At 33.4% G+C, this 13,803-nt stretch overlaps 1 protein-coding gene and 1 long non-coding RNA gene across 5 annotated transcripts in view; both read left to right on the top strand.

The window, feature by feature from the left end:
• The window catches only part of wake (wide awake), an 883,946-nt gene that overhangs the window by 31,661 nt on the left and 838,482 nt on the right, over positions 1 to 13,803 (top strand). The window lies entirely within an intron of this gene.
• Positions 2,559 to 6,876, top strand: LOC138701688 (uncharacterized). 4 transcript variants are annotated; one of them, XR_011332667.1, is made up of 5 exons: positions 2,559 to 2,680; positions 3,321 to 3,509; positions 5,049 to 5,157; positions 5,540 to 5,618; positions 6,690 to 6,876. It is a non-coding gene; the product is annotated as an uncharacterized lncRNA (long non-coding RNA). The 4 variants fall into 4 exon arrangements; XR_011332666.1 differs by lacking the exons at positions 5,540 to 5,618; positions 6,690 to 6,876 and adding an exon at positions 5,251 to 5,350 and having other exon boundaries at positions 2,559 to 2,672; XR_011332664.1 differs by lacking the exons at positions 5,540 to 5,618; positions 6,690 to 6,876 and adding an exon at positions 5,251 to 5,350.

The raw sequence follows: 13,803 nt of genomic DNA, 5'->3' as shown, positions 1-13,803 counted from the left end.
AATAACACTTCATGAAATTGATACTAAAACGTTTGTGTTGTACTAGTAGACTATATTGTAAATCTCGTCTATATATATTTCATCTAGACTGTGACTATAAATTAAGACTTTATAATAGTATTAAGTTTTTGACTTGTTCCATATTCTAGCTGTAAGAAATGTATTAATACCATGGAATGTTAATAAATACAATACAATAGAATACAATACAATACGTCTTTGCTATAAATTGCGAAATAGCAATTCGCATGGACAAGAAAATGGAAATAAAGAACTCTTTCTTCCTTTTTACCCTGAATACTTCAGTGAGTGATAATATCAAGGAAGGTTCTTATTTTTTGGATTACTATAGCATTTTCTGCGGAAACATTACATTTACATAACATTGTTTATTTCAATATAGCAGCAACTCGCTTCGTAACGGTTGACATGGTTACGGCGTTTAATTCACTATGTACTCTATTGTGGCTCTACCGAGTGTATTTGAGATAAAAATATAAATCTCTCTACCTGGAGAGCGCCGATTCGTATCTGGACCAAGTCAATGGAATAAACTGTAACTCTTTCAACTGAATTAAAGATAGTAGCGAGTAAAGCTATCGCCCGCATCCCTTCAACTGTTTTTAGTGAACAGAGTTAATTCACTGCAGCCTGCAGCCAAACTAGGTTGGGAGAGGATCAGCCGTAGTTGTGTCAGTGAATTGACAGCTTCCCACCAAACACATGGGGGTTCTTTCCCTGCCAGATTACATACGATTTGTGGCAAATAAAATGTCTGCAGGGAATGCTCTCTTTAATAAAACCTTTTCAAGGAAAACTTTCTCTGAGCTTTTAGTTTCTTCTGCCATTCATGTCTGACTATTGCTCCGTTATGAACTTACCATATATCCACCTAATTGTATGGTAGACTCGTTAATTTCGTGGTACTGAGGTTTTCGTGCAAAAAATGAAGTTCAGATTTCAAAAGAAATGAGTGTTTTTAATGTACGTATATTATTAGATTTCTGGAAGATACATGTCAACATTTTTACTTCAGATGAGTTTATACAATGAATTGCAAACAAGCAATACAAATAAACAAAAAATGAAGAGTCCACTGCAAGAATGATGGATGTCATTTGTAATACAATTTTCAGGAAAAGCAATTGAAAGTTTGAAATGCTTAGCGCTCAAAGCTTAACTGAGATTTTCCGATCATTACTGGACAATGACTATGAGTATTAATGCCATATAACTCTCTATGTACATTCTATATGTCTTAAGCTATGCATTGACAGTCTTGGTTCATTTTCGACAAGAAAGTGACATCCATCATTCTTGCAGCATACTCTTCAAATTGTATCACTCTAGAAGGGTTGGTATAATTTCGTGACAGTACAGGGACATCATTTTATTTTTACATCAATTTTTATTGTACCTGAGCTTTTAATATACTTCACTCCCACCCCTTGTACTAGTGAAGTTCAACCGTCCTCCACACAGAACCAAGGCCGAATATGCAGTCGAAGTCGCCTTATGGTGATAGTAAATAGTATTGAGTAAGTGAGTATCAGAGACAGGAACTTTGGCAGAATGCCTTTTTAAATGTGTTCTTCATTTTGAAAGTAAATCTGTACGAATTATACCTTTGTGATTGAAACGTCACAGTTTTATGTTGCCCTTTTCTGCCTTTTTTAAATATAAATGCCTAATTTACCAAATAAATGCTTTTTTGGCTTTATTTGTTTACTTATCTATTATTTTAAAATTTATTATTAAAAATTGCCTACAGGTATATTTTAATTTATTTCTATAACCGCTACAATGAAAGTGACTTCACCGAATGTATATTATTGTCTTTCAGTCAGTTCATATTCTCTTTGCAACAATGAGTGTTGCCGTGCGAAAATGTATAACAGTAAGCGTTTTAATTACCGCTTGTGTTTATGTGAAAAGGCAACAATGAGTGCGGGTCTAACGTTATTTTAATGGTTATTTTTCTTTCAGTTTTCATTGCGACGTTGTTGTAGCTAGATAAATATTTCATATCGCAACATATCAGTACAACCAAACACAAAAATGGACTTTCCAAGGCTACTGGGAAGAAGATTTCTTTGCTTCCAACAGTAATTGCAACATCGAGTCGAAAATCTCAATTTGCATTCGACTTATGTAAAGTTTTTTTTGCTGCCGAAATCCCTTTGCGGAAAGTGCAGGGTTGTGGGTCTAGTGCAAGATTTTTGTATTGTCGGCACAGCATATCTTGAGGTACTAAGATGCAACTTCAACATTTTCCCCCCATTACGTGATCACCAGCTGAAATCTAGTGTTTTTGCAGCGCCCAGGTTCACTTCACTACTGGCAACACTTACTTCAACACTCACATGTTCTAGATATCATGATAGTTAGTCATTTTGTAGTTCTTATGTTGGTACACTTGGCATTATTATTCAGGCCTACCCGCTACTTCATTTAAAATTCACTAGATTTATTCAAACGTAATATTGTGCGTGTATTTTATATCGCGATTATAATATATATATATATATATATATATATATATATATATATATATATATATATAATATATTCCGGGAATTGCGAGTTGTACGTGAAGTTACTATTTCCATCACATCACATAATACAACTATGTGGTGGAATTATTGCTATTATCAGAACTACCGGTATTGTATGTTTCTAGGTAAGTAGAAATTTTGGAGCATTATATTGCAATATTACAATAAATTAACATATTAGAATGTTGTGTTATATTAAGATTCACTGTTATTTAGTATGTATTAAGATATTATATTACATAGGCATACTTATATTCTAGAATAGTGAAATTTACAATTAGGCCTACAGATGATTCTGCTGAGGTAAGAGCATTATTTTAACTTTAAAACATTATCCATATAAAAATAAATTATATGATATAACAATTACATTTTTATCATAATATAAGGAATTATCCAGAGAAGCTACATCAAAGAAGGCATGTTTCACTGGCTTATGAGAGATGTATATAGCGATAAACACGTGGTTTATTAGTTTGCTGTTATAAAAACTTCCAACTATCCATTAGAATGTACAGGTATCAAATGACTTCTATGTTGAAAGTATTTATAGCTCCAAACTAAAACCATGTGTTAAAATCTCACAGAAGTCAGTGGAACAAAGGAAAACAGTGTCTCCTATGGTGCAGTTATTTTGGAGAATTAAGTAATATAATTTTACATAACCTTACAAATATTCAGTCTAATGAAAGTGAATAAAATCAAGATTGAAGTTTGGTTAAATGTAGTTCATATTTTAAAATGCAATAATCACTTTATTTTAAGGTTATAACATGTCCAGAAGGAAAGAGTCTGAAGAACTTATAGGCCTACATCAAGAAAGAAAATACTTTCGTTACAGAGCAGCTTACAATAAGCAGTGGTTAATATGTACAGACAATTGAAGGCTGAAGCAGAATATGAAGATATCTGTCAAACCAAAGCGGTTCTAATGGCAAGAATTGCAAATCCCTTGTAAGTAGGCCTACCTGTTTTTATAGATAATATTTGACGGGATCAGTACAGATCTTATTCCATAAGGATGCATCCATGATAGTGTGTTAAAAAATATTTACACATAATTTAACATACGAAGACTTTTCTGCAACCTAATCTAATGCAACTTCATGATAAACTAGTGCATGTGGTTGAGTTTACATGCAACTGAATTTTGAAAAATTTTAAGCTTACTTAGAAATACAAGTCCCAAATAAAGTAAAGTCCCATCACTGATAACCTTTCGTATGTATAAAAATATTCTTGTTAGAAATTAAGTAAAAAAAAAAAAAAATACGTGTTCAATAACGCAGAAGAATATTTTTGTTATTGTCCCAAGTACTTCAATGTATTACCATAATCTTTAAGGCTATAGGAATAATTAAAAAGGAGCATATTATATGTTTACTTGTTCCAGATATTGTTACACCACAGGCATGTATGTATAAAAAGCATTAAATTGGACTCTCACTTTGAGAGGGGAACAGAGATTAAGGGTGATAGAGTGTAAGGTTCTTAGGAAAATATTTGGGACTAAGAGGGATGAAGTTACAGGAAAATGGAGAAAGTTACACAACGCACAACTGCAAGCATTATAGTCTTCACCTAACATTATTAAATCCAGACGTTTGATGTGGGCAGGGTATGTAGCACGAATGAGTGAGTCCATAAATGCATATAGAGTTAGTTTGAAGACCTTTGGAGATGCCGAGACGTAGATGGGAGGATAATATTTTGAGGGAGGTGGAATATGATGCTAGGGACTGGATTAATATTGTTCAGGATAGGGACGAATGGTGGGCTTATGTGAGGACAGCAAAAACCTCTGGGTTCCTTAAAAGCCATTTGTAAGTAAATACTGTAAATAAAATATATAATCTCCATACTTTTATCACAGCATTCATAGAATGCAGTAGAAATAATTATTACCAAATCTGAAAAGAAGCATATGCTGTCTACACCAGAGAAAAACAAGAAATATCCACAATCTATAACTGGCATCAGATAATTTTTCCAAGGAAGTCATTGCAAGATTTGTATATGATAGACCGAATCGAGATGAAGAAAATTATGGCAGTAACATTTTTTCTTTTTTTTTTAATTTTTAATAAGTTAAAAGACTGTAGACTTTACTCTTATAATTACTTCTTATTTACCACTACCGGTACTATTTTCATTCCTGTTCAGGAAAAAGAGTAACAGCCATGCTGGTACTGGGCCATGTAACAGGAAACTATGATTACATACTTCATTTGAAGGATCACGTTCGTCATTAAGGACAGTTTTGAAGGAAATGTAGTTTAAATTGAAAAAAGAGGGCAATCTCACATTAGTAAGAGAAAGTAAAAATATTAATTTTAAGAGAATATGTGAGAAATATGAAAAGTGAGGGTCCAAAGTTTGTTGTTTTTCTGGATGAAACGTGGATTTTTATGAATGGCAGGCTTTATTACAATATTTTAAGATAGTAAAGGGAATAAATGTTGTAACATTATTAATTCCATGTATATTTCATAGACTGCAACACATTCATGGAGCAAACCAGTATCGTTGGTGGTAAGGTTCAAGGAGTTATGCATCGACCTGCTGTGGAAGGAAGACTGGTCATTGTACAAGCTGGAACCTGGTAATATAACTACAATACTATTAAACTATATATAGTGTAGTAACTTTTATTATGTGTTCTATCTAGAATCTAAATATCTTGTCTCTTTTATAGATGCAGATTTAACTTTTTGCATCCAATTTGAAGACTGGCCAAGATTACTATGGTGCCATGAATACAATCCAGAAGTGGGTGTAAAGGTAGCTTATTGTTGTGGGTTGAGAAATTTAGGTCCTTCGATTATTGTTATGGATAATGCTTTCTACCACAATAAAATTGCAGAATACAAACCCACAACGAAAGGAGACGAGATCAGTTAATGGTAAATATAATTTCTGTAGAATCTGAGTAATGAACTGTGATGTTAAATTGCATTATTTATGTTTAAATGTGAATTTTGTAGACATGACTGAGACTGGGGTTACCATTGCCAGACAATGCAAACAGGAATAAACGATACTTGGAAAGGTGATTCTCTAAATGTAAGTAATTCATAAGTAATTTCCCCCCAATGGTGGTTAATTGTTTGTCATTCAGCCATATGAAGCGAGTTGTGTAGACCAATTTATCAACACAATCATTGCCCAAGGTGTGTCATAGGAGGCTGGTTTTCGATACACCAACCTCTCCACCATCCAGGCCATGAGGGTTACCATTTTGCACGACATACAGCAGGACAGGTGCATCAGAGGCCACCGCTAATTTAAGAAAAGTGAAAATATCTCTGATGATCAGACACCTCATATCAAAACCCACTATTTTTTTAACAAAATATGATATGTCTACGGATAGATTACTGTACATTCAAATACAAGGAAGCTAGACGATCTCATCATTGATAAATTCAAGTTGTGTTTTTTCTGTTGCTTAGGACTTAACGATAGAGTTTCCCTTCCAGGGATTAGCTATCGTGATGTTCCAAGAAGCCAGTGAGGCTTATTTCGTTGGTCTCTCAGATACACCAACCTCTCCGACATCCATGCCATGGGGTTAACATTTTGCACAATGACTTCCAGCTAGACAGGCATATCAGAGGCCACCATTAATTCAGAGGAAAGTGAAAGTGTCTGATAATATGATGTCTTATATCAGTACCACTATTTTTTTCACGAAATGTGATATAGTTAGATTTGTGTACCTTCAAAAGCAAAGGATTCTGTGAGGGTGGTATTTTGCTACGAAACTTGCCAGATCCTTGAGCTAGATTGCACTGAAAGTTTGGCTTATTTTCAACATTTCTGTTTCAAAGCCTGATGTCATATTTTAGATACCGGTACAATGTTATTTATGCAGTATTAATTTTCATTCTGTGTATAACATAATATATTTTTTATTTTAGTTTTAATTCCCCCCCCCCCTTTTCTACTGATATTTACATGATTAATTGTCCAGTCCAGTATTGTCACCATAATGTCCACTATAATTCTACTAAAAATTAATTCAGTTATTGTTAAATGGGGCTATGTGTAATTACTTTCTTATATTAAACATGCACAGATCCTCTTTCAACATTGACAATTTCTGTGTTAAATCAAATTCTGTCTTTCTTTTAGTCTCAAAGGATCCCATGATGCCACCAAACATTATCAAGAGGTTGGTTAAGGAAGAGGACGTCTGGAAATTTGGTAATATAATGACTAATTTAAGAATTATGGCTGATGCAAATGCTGGAGCAAACATAATATGTCTATCCAAAACCATAGTTATTTTCTTTTTATATCACTTTGTATTTTTCAGAAAAATAAAATAAGTGTGCTGTTACACAGAAAATAATACAGTTGATTGTTCATTGTGTATTTTTGTTGTTGCCTAACTGTGCTTTATGTTAAATTTGTATAATGACGATATAAAATAAAGTTATTTGCAATCTGTCCTTTGTCGAAGTATTCCCTTAGTCCTGAGGCAAAAGTCGGGATATTAGATTTGTGTAATGCTGAGTCATTACATCAACTTGTCAGCATTCCATAATGTTATACAACAATATTATATATATATATATATATATATATATATATATATAAAATTACATCACCCTTCTCCATTAATCCTGAAATAATAAAAATACTTAAGTTGTCCTTTCATTTGGTTGAAACAAATCCTTATTATACAAAATTAAAGTTTATTTTTTTTTTTTGTATAGAGATTGGTCGTGAAAAGTAAGTATGATTTTTAAATTTTCATTAGGCCTACTTGGTTAGTTAAAAATAAAATTTCACTTTTCTCATTGTACTTTTTAATTATATTTATACATGCGTATCTATATCTATTAAAGAGGAATATGTGCAGCAAAAGAAATGGAAAATAATAATGATGAATGTAATGTAGTTTTAAGAATAATTTTTTTTAAGACATAACCATTTAAATTGTTCTTCAAATTTTATTTACGGCACATAATACCATCTTTCGTGGCATAAATTGTTTTACTTTTTTTACAGAGTTTGTTTTATTCTGATCCACAATTTTTAAATGCTCTCCACTGACAATTTGTTCAATTTATTGAAAAGAATTAATATTAGTGCTTTACGTTCAAAGTCGGTAAGACTGAAGTACGGCCATCTTGGATTTCTTAGTACGTCACTATATGTTGTGCCGAGTATAATTGCCTTTTATTGCGTATTTTTGCTATATATAATGTCTTTTTGTGTGCCTATTTTAGCTATTTAAGATGTCTTTTTGTCTGCCTATTTTAATGATTCATAATGCCTAAACTTCCGGTCTCTGGCGAGTATAGTACGTTCCAGGAATATGGACGCATTTTCAAGTGAAGAAAGAGCTTTCAATATTGAATCATTTTCGTATAGATACTGTGCGTCCGTTTGCTTACATCATATTCCAGTTTCCCCCACCTGCTTCTGCTCGCCCCTCTGTAAAGACTAGTGGTTGGGCTGTCTTAACTCTTTTATGAAAACATTAATTTCTGTTAGGAATTGAACGTCTACGTAATATTATACAACTGTTTAAAATAACTGAAATAAATGGGCCTCGTTAAGTAATTAACTGTCACGTGATTTCCCCCCTTTCTACGATCCTGCGACATAACCACTTGGACGGACAGTAGATAGCAATCTGACTAATTTTATCTTTACGCATCGGGCACAAGTGAAGATTGAATTTGCAGTACGTAAGGTACTCTTTTATAGAGTAGGTACAGAATTATTTCAACACGAGTTACTGGTATGAAGAACGAAACTGAAAATTGGAATTAGGTACAATAATCTAAAGTGAGATAATATGCACAAAAGAACTGAAGCCTCTATCGAAATGAATGTCCACCATTTTCAAAAATGTGTTAAAACATCCATATTATGATTATTTTTCAATTTAAATTCACTCTAATGTGCTGTAGACTTCAATATATACTGCACAATGAATACGTCCGAATGGATAGCTCAGTTTGTGAGTAATAACCAAAGCTCGGAACTTGGGGACTTGTGTGATCGTGTGCATGAGTAAGGTTACAGGTACAACGTACACAAAGCTCACGCTACAAGTGCTCAGGGACAGTCGTGTGTACTAAGAAAGTGGCCACAACTAATGACAGGAAGACGGACGAAGAAACTGTGTCGTGTCGAAGCCAATGACATTCAGATAATTAATTAGAGGTAAATGGTCAGTTTGAAAATAAGAAAATACGTATTATTCGAATGGGTATTGTATACGTTTGAAAATATATTTCTTAAAATTTAGGTACAGAATTTCGTGGAGGAATTCTGAGGAGATACATTATTTTCTTCGAATGGAGAGTTTATATTTTGTAACTTGTGTCAAACACAAACTAGAGATTGGAAACGGGCATTCACTGAAATACATTGCAGTCCCTTAAATCGGTGGAAAATTTGTTCATAGCCATGGATCAAGTCGTAGTGGAACCTTCCCTAGTAATGACATAGAAATTGAAAACTATTTTCGAGACAAATTTAGGATACTTATCTTTCTCAGATACGAGATCAGCTAGCAACTACTGAAAATCGAACAGGAAACAGTGACAGTGAAAACATTCAATACTTTATTTCGGCCTAAGACTTTATAATACAATTAGACCACAAACCATTTTCCAAATTTGAAATTTTTTTAAATTGAAGCTTTTAAAAAATAAAGTTGTAAAATTATCCACGATATAATATAATATTAACAAATGTATTTTTTTTACCTTTTATTTCTGTCTACTATATTCTTGTTTTTATTGAATATCACTGGCTTCTGTCGAATTGTCAATTTATATTAAATGTGTATTTTTCTCTCTCTTTCTCTTTCTTCTTTATTCTTGCTCTTGTGTTGTATTTATTGGTTTGAATTAAGTTACTTACTGTATTTAGTAAAGTGTCCTTGTAAATTTTGTGTCATATTATTGACTAAGACCACACCGTACACGAGCCTGGCTCTTACGGTAGTGGCTAGAAACATTTTTGTTTTATAAATGTAATTTTTATTCAGTAGGTAGCTAGTTAAAATAAATACAGTAAAAAATTAATTTTGCTCCCGTCACTTCATGTGACGTGGAAATAAGTTTCTTTCGTTTCAAATCATGTTTAACTAACAGACGAAGAAAGTATGGGTTCGAAAAATATTCGAATGTGTGTAGTCATACACTGTAATAAAATATACAGAGCAGAACTGTAAATTTGATATATTTTGCATGTTTATTTATATATATGCTATAAAATTACGTGTTTCAACCTATCATAATATTATCATTATGTTGTTCCAGCCAGGAACCACTTTTATAGCAGACCTGACAGTACCTCTGTGCTGGAAGCGGGAGTTTGTTGACATTGAAGTCCGGTCGCTTAGCCACGTTCAAAGACACAAGTCCCCAAGTTCCGAGCTTTAGTAATAACACTTACTGTTAATACTGTACTGTATTTTGATTAAACAAAAACCTAACGAAAATTATCAAACTCAAAATCGTGATATTTCCTAGTTTAAGCAAATGGGTGAACTTCTTTTCTTCCCTCCTATACCTAGTAAAGTGATCTGTTTGTATTTTACGCCAGTATTATCAAACTACGGTCGTGGAAGAGGGTAGCAAACGGTGTTTCCGGTTCTCAATCGTTAATCAAAAGGTAAAGCCAGGTTAATGTTAGAAATGTTAGTAAAAATAAATTAATGTCCCGGTACAAGGATAATTTCGTAACAGTCTTTAAATTCAAAATATTTAGACATATTCAATCAAATTTTAAATTCCTCAGTCAGACTCATGCATATAACACAAACAATTAATGTACATTTCTAAATACAGAAAGGACTTACCGACATTACCACCTTCATCTCATTTAAACGCTAAATAACTTAGGATGTTGATAAAGCGTCGTAAAATAACCTACTACAAATGTACCCTTGTAAAATGTGAAATGTGTGGGAATTTCTTTTAATCCTAGAATTTTGCGTTAAATAAATGTTGAATCTTATAACATGACTTTCTTTAAGAAAAAAAAAACAAACAAACAAACAAACAAACAAAAAACAAACAAAAAAAAAAAAAAAAGAAACAGAAAAAAACTTATTTTTTATTTTATAGAGCCTAAATAAAGGAGTTTAAGAACCTATTTTAGGCGCATAAAATGCAACTCTTTAGAGCCTAAAATTCCGCTCTCTAGTTGTAAATATGGAGAAATTTTGTTAATTCTGTTATAAATTTCTATCTTGGTCCTTCAACATGCATTGCATTGCTAACACCCTTCACTGTGACCATGGCAAGTGTGATAATAAAATTCCTGTTGTAATCCGTCATAGGGCTTGTCCTTTTTAGGGTAAATAAAAAAAGATAATAATAATAATAATTATTATTATTATTATTATTATTATAAACAGAATCAACAAATCGTAACGCAAACAACATTCAGTGTATTCCATCAGAATATAAGAAGTATAAGAAATAACACTGATGAATCCCTTGCATCCTTAGATTCCGCACTTAAATCCGAATGTACTATGTATCACCGAACACCAAATGAAACAACAGGAAATATTGTCTCTCTCACTGGAAGGATATAAATTAAGTGCTAGTTACTGTAGACAAACTCTTGAGGATGGAGGCGTGAGTGTATTTGTCAGATTTGACATTAATTAAAAAAATATTGATCTTTCACATTTTTTCAAAGATATGGATTTAGAAATTTGTTCTCTTCAAATAGAAAATGAAACATAATTTCATTATAATAGGTCTAGATATATAGAGCACCATCTGGAGACTACGAAAATTTTATTCATTTATTGGAAAAGACACTGGAATACTTACAGAAACTGAAACGTGAATGCATTATTTGCGGATACATCAATGAAGATTATTTTGATCAATTGAAATTAGTTTTTATTTTACAAATTTCTTTCGAAACACTTGTTTTATATAAGTCTGCAATAATATCCCTCAATTAAGACACACTTTAACAATGTTATGGAAAGTTTCAAGTACTCTAATGAGACTCGCCAGTCAGTCGCCTTGTCAATCTGTGTGACAAGAACAACCCTCGATCGAACCCAAGATCATTCTGGTGGGAAGCAGTGAAGCAGACTCTGCCGCGATTGGACCCTGCTCCGGTTCTGTATTTGGTGTGACAACAGTGAGTCGAACCCCTGACCCCGAGCACTCGGCCAGTCACTGTGATAATTAAGATAATGAGGCTGACGCTGGAATCCAATCCCCCCGCGGACTGTGTCATCAATTGCTGTGCCAATCCGGGGGACGAGCAGGGCAAGGCTGTAATTGTGAATAATGTGCACAGCAATGGTAATGATAATGATTACAACGGATATGGCTTAAATATCAATGTGCTTACACATGTGCGGGACGGGGCACCGTGTGTGTCAAATTATGACGCACGGAAAACGTCAAATATATCAGGAAACTAGTAATATTTTGAAAAATGTTGTGCATATATAAATAAATTTTTCTACAGAAAATAATTAATAAATATGGAGTCTAAATGAAGTGCACCGCCAATAGACGAAATTAATAAAAATTCCTAGAATCGGTACCCTGCATATGTGCGTCAGATGATAGTCGTGTTAATGAAGATATCATACGAAATATACACCGTGTCCCGCTTAAAGCACCAATAAAATAAATGGTTATAATTCCAAATATATATGGCAAAGAGAAATATATCTACACTCTATACCAGATACCTTTGGAGCAGATATAAACAACGGAACGAAATGCAAGAGAGCGCGGTTCACACGATACTAAATATCTGTGTATGAGCTATTCCATCTCAAATCGACCGAAATATAGAGAAAATTGACCTTACAATTTCTAAATACAATGAAACTTTTTTGTACGTAGAGAACTGTGATACAATGTTTTGTGCAAAGTTTGAGGCATCAGAACTTCATAGTGTTTAAATTTAAAATATTTAAATTTATCGTATTTTCATAAAGTAGCAACTTTAAACTGTTGTAGCTCCGAAACCCTTTCACCCAATGATCAATATCATGGTTTATTTTGATTCTGAGAAATTAAAGTTTATATTGACATATAAACAGGTTTTCTTACTTTTTATGGAACTGGAGAAATTTAGATTTTTCCTCATTAAGACGCCTTTGGCTAGGAAAAAATATTTTAAAAATATATAGTTAGATTCCGCATACAAAAACACATATTTTTTACTGATGGTATGTTGATAAGGAAGTATTGAAAATAGCAAATAAATAAAATAAATAGTACGTGCGTGAACTAACCAGCTGTCTGTGAGACGGGAGCTAGCCGAGACAAGCAAGGCCGGAGGCAAATACGTGATGTTTCGTCTAGTAGCGCATAGCTGGGCTAGCTTTATCACAAGTTTTCATAAACACAGGAGTAAAATGACGCCCAACGCTCGCTTATCATCATCTCTCGGCCAGTGCGTGCGGTACTACGCCATTCAAGTCTAGGCGTGTGAAAATAATTTATTTAATACCCTCGAAACTTATTGCCGTACCACTAAGCAAACAATGCCGAATTCCTCTTAATATCAATATTTTTTTACATTTTTACAAATGGCCAAAAAGCCTAAAGTAAGTAAAATCAGATTTTCTGTCCCTCTGTACACAATAAAAATAAGGATTGCTTCTTATCATAACCTACCAAATGTCAGCTTCAAAATGAGCTCTCATTCAATGTTCTACAGTAAATGGTTCCAGAGTTCTGAGCGCTGAAAGAGGCTTGTTTTTCTAAAATAAGGTAAATTTGTCGCTCAACAATACGAAAACCGTTCGACTTTCGATAGTATATTTTTGCAAATGCACTCTCCTCAGCACCTTCTATAAATAGGAAAAAAAATTGAGTATAAAAATGCGAGGTTTTTTACTGATCGATTTCTTATGGAATAGCGCGTATGAATTAAGTGACCGACTACGTTCATATAAAGAAAAGTGAAAATTGAAGTAATGTGTCTTTGAATATACCTTCTTGCATCAGTCACTAGTTGTACTGCTGTCGTCTGCTCATACACCGCACAGATGCTAGACGCAATAGAACTGTAGTAGTGGACGCGTCTCTGAATACCGTCTAGTAACCAGGATATGCACGCGCTAGTGTCTACAACGCTCTCAGCTATGTAATGACTCGCCAACCAATGGGAGTGCAGCGATAACATGAGATGCATCGAGACCCTTGTTATGGTCTGCTCCAAAGATATCTGGTATTGTGTGTAGTCAGGTTTGGTAAAGCAGATCTTGCAATTTATGTAA

Source organism: Periplaneta americana, chromosome 6, assembly GCF_040183065.1.
Source record: "Periplaneta americana isolate PAMFEO1 chromosome 6, P.americana_PAMFEO1_priV1, whole genome shotgun sequence".
Classification (NCBI taxonomy): domain Eukaryota; kingdom Metazoa; phylum Arthropoda; class Insecta; order Blattodea; family Blattidae; genus Periplaneta; species Periplaneta americana.
The sequence above is the reverse complement of the archived record's forward strand: the minus strand, read 5'-3'. Positions and strand labels throughout refer to the sequence as shown.